General features: G+C 42.4%; 1 long non-coding RNA gene across 1 annotated transcript; it reads left to right on the forward strand.

Annotated features, from left to right (window-relative positions):
- The first annotated feature begins 551 nt into the window (after window positions 1-551).
- Window positions 552-6,689, forward strand: LOC128143183 (uncharacterized). The gene is made up of 3 exons (XR_008235665.1): window positions 552-1,229; window positions 2,619-4,196; window positions 5,918-6,689. It is a non-coding gene; the product is annotated as an uncharacterized LOC128143183 (long non-coding RNA).
- Window positions 6,690-7,644: the final 955 nt, after the last annotated feature.

Consider the following 7,644-nt stretch of genomic DNA (forward strand, 5'->3'; position numbering starts at 1 on the left):
AAAGCCTTTGCTTTATTTTTGCTGGAGGGAAAAGTACTCTCAACAAAAAAAGAGTAACTCCCTTCTCGGATTTGAAGGCACCCCCAGTGAGTTCTGACCACTGTGGCCATATGACTGTCAGTGTGTTCCTTGGGGTATGTGAAGAGCTGTGCTGAGACAGGAAAAAGGGGTCTACTGTAGTCCAGTGTTCTTGGAAACTGTCTTTTCCTGCAAAGAGCCTAGTTTAAAGATCCAATAAATAACAGGTGATGTTCAGTAAAATCCAATGAGTCCTTGCAGAGTAATAAACCAATGTTACAAAAATGAGCAGGGCAGAGAAAGGTGATGTTAAGGACAAAAGGAAGTAACACTGAATTGGAGGTAATCATCATATTCCATTAAGTTTCCTGCATTGCCCTAGGTAGGTCACTTCCTCCTTTTGTTTGTTTAATAGAGATCTTGGAATGAAAGGACAAGTCTTGACTACTACTGGAAAAGGATGCCTCCAGTGAAATGACTGAGCTGGCTTATAGAGAGATTAATTAAATATTCATTTGGTGTGCATGAAGCCATCTTCTGTGGTCCAAGGGCAACTTGCCTAACTGTAATCTACATGAAGTGCCTCCATGTCCACTTCACATACTTGCAATCAATGTTCTTCAAATATTACATGGCCTACAGGCAGGTTACTGGATTGAAAGAACATGGATTCTGTTTTGAGGACTTACTCCGACAGTGGAGAATTGCTGTACGAGACAACTTTTGCTATCAACTATAGCCTGTTATCCGTAGTCCCTGGAGTTAGTGTTTATTCTTCAATCCATTTTAGAAGGAAAGCAGCTGAGAGACATACCAAACACACTGTGCTAGAGCTGAAGATAAAGTACGGATGGTTTGTATGATAGATCTACCTCATGGCCATTGCCATACTACTTTCATAGCAAATGTACCAGATCTGTATGCTTGAGTAGGTGCTTTGTACCCATGGTAACATAATTCTACCTCTTAGCTTCTGCTGCACGAAGCTGCACTCGGTAAGAATTCTATTCTGCAAATTCATACAGAAATGATCCTAAATGCCAGTTGTGTTCTCCATGCATTGGTAAGAAGGGATTTAATTTGTTCCACAGTTAACATGACAAATACCAAGCCATGAGCTGTTGTTCCTTTAGGAATTAAATGACAACGACCATGAAGGCACTTCTCAAGAAGGTGGAAGCCTCAGTTGAAGAGAGTTCAAAGCTACAAATGTGAGTCATGCCAGTGAAACATCAATATGGTTTGTGCTTGCTAGTTATATTTGGTCTATGGTACATTTTGGCACCTGTGTATGCAACTCTACTGAGTTTTACTAATTGTGTTCTTATTTCTGCTTTCTAGTTGGGGAAACTGCAGCTTATTTATTAGAATCATGAAAATAAGTCTAGATTTTTTTTAAGTGGAAGAGAGTTCTTCGGTCACAGTAAAGATCCAGAAAAGCTATGTCATATCAGTTAGTCTTAGCTTCCCTGTTGCTTAAACAATAAGGCATAATTCAAGTATCAGGTATTCATAGACAAAAAAACCACAAAACCCAGATGTGCCAGAAGGTGATATCTGTACAGACCAAGCCTTGAGGTGAGGGAGGGAAGGTTTGTACCAGGCTTAGGTTAAAAACATGACAGAAGATAGTAGAGACAGGCATTTGTCCTGGAAATCCTGTTCCCTATTGCCTCTTCCAGTGTGCTATATTCTGTCTTTGGGGTCCTTTTCAGGGGCCTTTTGTTTTTTAGTTTTTTACAGTAATTTTTACAGTAATGGCAGAAATGCTGACATTTCTTCCAGTAGCATCATTTTCCCTGAAGAAAATAAAAGCTCCACTGGCAAAGGTGGAAATCAAAGCTGCAAACACAATAGCATTCAGACTTTTGCCAAGAACTACTTCCTAGCACTAAAAGCCTGACCTTATCTAGGCGGTAATATCTTCCTTCCTGGAGACTTGCAGCATGTTCCAGGAACTGGAACTTGCGTTGAACAAGATGCTGCTGCCATTCAGCCTTACATCAGTAACGGTGCCACTGAATGCCAAGAAATTTCACTCAGTGCTGAACTTCTTGCCTGCCACTTGCGCTTTTAGATAAAAGGGGCTTGTTGCTTGAGGGAGCACAAAGGCATGTGCATGTACTGGTTTGGCCACTAAAACATCTTTAATGGTTGTCCTGCCATCTTTTTGTTTTATAGGCTGGATTTATCTTACCTTTAATTTAGTGTCAGTTTTTCCAGCAGTGATGATTACAATGCTCTGCATAGAAACTGGAGTGGAAATTGCACAGGTGGAAAAATCAAAGAAGCTGGATGTGAAGGAGTGAAATCCGTAAAAAATAGAAGTAAGCAGGATAGAAAACAGTTGAACATGGACAAAGTTAGGTTTTACAGCAGTGCTCATTGTAGCAAAGTTCTCTTTAACACAGGTACAGTTATTGTGCACGTCATTCATATTATGAGAAATACTGAGAAATTGTGAGACAACATTCTCAGAAATATTTTAAGGCACTAGAATTTCATATGGAAGCTTCATCTCCTAAAATGTTATTCTTTAATTATGGTTCTTTGGGTTTTTGTGCTTAAATCTGTGGGAATTCTCACTTGTATAATTTCAGACTTTAACTCTGCTTATAATGCAGATGAAACCTGTGTGCAGATGAACGCTGGGATGTTTCTGCAAACTGGCCAGAGTTGCTGGTGGTGTACGGCAAGGATCTGCAGTATTTGCACTGATGGAACGTGCAGGTGATGTAGTGCCCTCAGATACAGGGGACAGATTGTCAAAATTGTATTCAAAGCAACATGCATGCAAAAGACCAGGAAAACATGCAGCAATAAAAACCCTAGCGATTTACAACCATTTCAAACTCAGTTTATAGCATTTCCAATGAATAAAAACAGCTCTTGCCAACTGCCACCTAAATACCTCTTCATCTATACCATTTCATGTATGCAGACTGGATTTACGGGAGTTCTTTTTTGCAGTGAGTTGCAGTGCTGAACAGAAGCCAAGGCAGGAAGTGATTATGGCTAAGGAGCTGATGCTGATTGAAAACGTGTGATGCTGCAGAGGAAGTATCACACAATAGAACCTCAGTTAGTTTGGAAATAGATTTCAAAAACAGGGCACATTAAGATGTAAACAGTCAATAGGACTGGGGCCCAACTTTCTTCTAACAATCAGATCATTAGCAGTAGGAGTGTGCAGAATGATTTCCATGATTAAACTGCAGGCACAAAATGTGTGAAAGTGCATGCTCATCAATGCCGAACGGAAACAGCCTTCTTGCTTTTTGCTGTGTTTTTTCTACTGCTTGTCCTGACTCATCCTGGGTACAAGAGTCAGGCGTAAGTGCAGCTTAAATCTAGGAAGTGTAAATGTTCAAGGTCTTTGAAAAGGCAGGATTAAGATTCTTTTGTGTAACTATAATGGGGTAGGATTGCTCTCTGGAATTGCACTTCTGGCTTTCAAGACTGCTTCCCTGAAAAGTCATCAGCTCACATTCAATTAAAATTGTTGGGATCTGAGTGGAAACAGTCTCTGAGAAATGGAACAGAATTCAAATATTTGGTAGAGTTAGCTCTTGTTATAATTTAAGGGGTGATTGTTATGTGGGTGAAGGGGACAGCTCCCTGTTTTATCTAGAGACTAGTTTAACAAACATCTTGCATAGTTTATAACATCCATCAAGTAATTCTGAGTTTTATGCTCCAAGTTTTGATTCCACCATTTTTCAGAAGTCCAGCCAGTGCAGAAAGCAGTAAGAAAGACAAACTTAAATCAGAGTCATACCATTTTATCTCTGGATAAGACATGTATGATGCTCTGCAACTGCATTGTGTGTGTTAGTAGTTTTGGGTTTGGTTCTAATTATGCTTTTTCTGAGTTTCAACAGCAAAGCGCAGATGTGGGCAGAATTGCCTTTAGCTGAAATGGAGGTGCCAGGCTACCCTACTGCTAATGCCACACTTCCAACACACAGATGTACCCAGAGCAATGCCCTTCATCATCTTGGGCCTTTAAGCAGCTGAACATTATTCATGAAAGCACTGAAGTTTCCATGCAGCCTGCCATGGACCACCTGAGCCTTAGTAACTTAATTGAGGAACTTCTAAGGTGACAAAGGTTCTACTGGAGCACCAAGAAAGGCTTAATCAGTGAAGATAATCTAGACATAAGGAAATACAGATAAGTTGCAAAAGCCAGTGATCTGTCATTTTTCCCTGCACTTCTGGTACATATTTTTCTCTGTTTGCTCCTGTCTGCATGCCCAGAACATCTACATGTCTTGTCTTCCATGTCCAAGAATGGAAGATTTTTCTCACAGGGACTTGGGTCTCTCATATGACAGAGGGCAAAATGCAGGTGCAGGATTTTGTTTCAGGAATAAAGTTGGAAAGTAATACAACCAGTCACTTATAGAGAGGAGATTAAATTCAACCCATGTTCAGAGTAACTTCTTCCTTGCCCCAAAATAGATGGGTTAAAAAAACCCCCAAATATATCCTTTTCTTGATGGAAGAAGGCTCAGCTCCATTGTGGGTGCCAAGAAACAAACAAACCAGGTTTTAAAACCCAGCTTCTCCAAAATATTGGTGTAATTCCAGGATACAGCTGCAACTCTTGAAATTAAAGAGCAGCATAAACCAATCTGAGTTTATTAACAGTAAATACAAAGACATGTTGTTGATTAGGTTGGTCTGAAGAATTGTGTGGAAAAGGGAGCTGGAATGGGCCTGTGTGATTCAGGATTCCTTGGTAAATATATCTGCTGTGGCTACCTAGCTGCTGTGAAAGGACTGTTAGCTTTGTACTGGGTTATTTTTGCCTTGATGCTCTGGAAATACCTAAGCATAATCCTGTTTCAAGAAAAGCCAGTAAAGAGGAGCATTTGAGTTGGATAATAACTGTCTATAGCAACAGGGAATGTAGTTGTATGCACAGGATTTTGATAATACAACTGGAGATAAAAAGTGATGTTTCTCTAAGGCTATGGCAATTGGCAGTTCATCAGCAAGAAGGTGACTGGCAGTAGCATTTGTGTAGAGGCCATGAATGTTTATAAATGCAAAGGAGGCATTTTGTTTCATTTACAAAGATGTGTAGAGCTCCATTCTACATAGAGGCACTGCTGTAGATGTCTGGGGATGGGCCTATGAGGTGGGATTGGAATTTGTACTCCATTTCTACAGTTAGAAATGGCAAGAGAAGATAAAAAGGGAAAATTGTTCTTGTCATTCATGATACACAGCTGTGCTCATAAGGCCTAAATAGTATGTGGTCCCAATTATCCTGAATAAAACATGGACTGTGCTGCTTGCCTATGTAACAGTCACAGTCCTTGTTGTGCTTATAGCAGTGATTAAATTAATAGTAATAATTACTGATTAATAATTCATCATAGTTAATAGATAGTAGAATGGTCAGCTATTACAGTAACCTCAGCTAAAGTAATGCTTAGGGTTAAGGAAAGATGGTGCTATCAATGAAAAGCAATTTGCATCTTCAGAGTTGACAGTGTCAAGAAATATAGTTGTCAACTTGATTTGCAGGTGCAAACAGTGAACACCATCTGCTACTGGCAGTATGTAACCAAAGGGTGAGAGGAGGTGTAAGTCAAACTGGTAGAACAGTAAAAGCTGAGTAACTGGTTGTCAACCCCTTGTCCTAGGGGCCTTTTCTAGGTATCCTGATACCTCCCAGCACCTGCACATGGTGCTGGTGTGCTTCTGGCTGTCATTTAGAAGACATCTATTGTAATGATAATTTCCATAGTCTTCTCAAGCTAGCTGTACTAGGAAAAGGCATGCAAAGACATTGTAATTATAAGCACATTAAGAAGTCATCTTTCACACTGCTGTTTCTTTAAGCATTCTGCATTGTTAATCTGTGTCATGATTTAACTCCAGCCAGCAAGAAGAAAATTAACTCTACCCCAGCCAAAACCAGCACAATCTGTTCTAGAATTTAAAAGAAAGCAGTGAGCAAACAGCAATGATAACAGACACTGATACAAGGAAAGATTGGGACAGCCACAGAGTGTAAACTGACACCAGCAAAAAGTTCTTGCCAATTACTTCAGGTTTTATGGGTAAGTAACAGGTATGAGTGACACAGTGGTGAGAAACCTGACCCATGTGCGCATTGGAAGGTGTCGAGGCACTGAGGAGTTAAGGGTTGGGTTATGTGACAAAAGCTCTTCTGCTTGCCCCCCACAAAGGAGGTAGAGAGACCATGGTAGTGGTGATGGACATTGGAATAATACCCTGCTCCAGCTGCACCCCAGCCCATCACAGGAGCCATCAGCCCATCAAAGGCCCATCTGCACCAGCCTAGGGGAGCAGAGAGGCCCAAGGGTGGGTAGGAACCCAAATTAGGGACTCAGAGGAAGGGACTTGCTGTCCAGGCCCCTCCCCAGGCTGTCCCAGGAGAGCCTCAGCCCCACAGTCAAGGTATGAAACCATCAAGATGAGTCAAGATGAGCTCAGCTACAGGGCAGGCTGAGTGTGCTCAGCTGCTGGAGGGATCCACACTGTACATACCTATATCAGGGTATCTATGTCTACAGGCATACCTATATGCATGTATGTATCTTTGTATCTGTAGCTATACATATCTTTGTACCATCCCATCCCCATCAGGCTACTGGATTTGGCAACTTGCTGCCAGTAAGTACTGAGTAGCTGAATTGTTTACAGTTCATCCTAACAGGGCAAGTAAATGATCTTCCAGGTTAAAGAACAGGAGCACCTAACAGGGCTGCAGATGTGCTTGATCCTCTTGTAGGATAGGATAGCATACCTAAATCAAGAGTTCAAGGCAATAAGCAATGAGGTTTGTGACAGAAATCCTGGGTGGCTGGATGAGTTGGTGCAGCTGAGGAGAAAAGCTGATTGACTCACTGTTGGTTTGGCATTGTATCAAGCCTGCGCCTCAGGAGCACTGAGGACCCATGGGCTGATGTCCCAGCCTGGCCCATCCCCATGGCCCTGCCCAGCCATCCTGGGGCTGTGTCCCACCCTGGTCACCCTCACAAGGCCTCATCATGATGCTGACCCTAATCTGGGGACAGACTTCCCAATTGACTCATTATTAGGAACTTGCCTGGTAATCTGCACTCCTGGCTGGACCTTGTCCACAATCTTCGGGTCCACCCTGCTTGCCTTGCTCCAGAGCAGTGGGACTGGGCTCCAGCTGGCACCACCCCTGCTCCCACAGCTCCATCACTGCTTGTGGCTGCAGCTGCACCTCTGTGCTTGGGAGGTACCTCCAGGCCAGACCTGGGTGGTCCCAGTCCCAGCAGCTGCTGTCAAGTACATCTTCCAGGTCTCAGGAGCTAAAAGTGTGGCCTCAGCAGGGTTTCTTTTGCTTCACAAGACTCTAGGCGCACATCCACGTGTTCAAAAGGCATTGGTGTCTATGCCAAGGAGACAGATATGCAGACCTGCAAAACAAATTATGTCTGCACAGACTCTTTCAGCAGACAGAGGTTGCCTCATGGAGGGACAGGCAGCCTTCGGCAAGGAAGTGCCCCCATCTGTGGCTAGTTTTTCAATGGACATCTTACTCTTGGCTTCCTATTGATAGTGTATCACCACTGAAAACTGGCCAGCAGTTCAGCATGCCCATTAAAATGACAC

Source organism: Harpia harpyja, chromosome 6 (assembly GCF_026419915.1).
Source record: "Harpia harpyja isolate bHarHar1 chromosome 6, bHarHar1 primary haplotype, whole genome shotgun sequence".
NCBI classification, from domain to species: Eukaryota; Metazoa; Chordata; class Aves; order Accipitriformes; family Accipitridae; genus Harpia; species Harpia harpyja.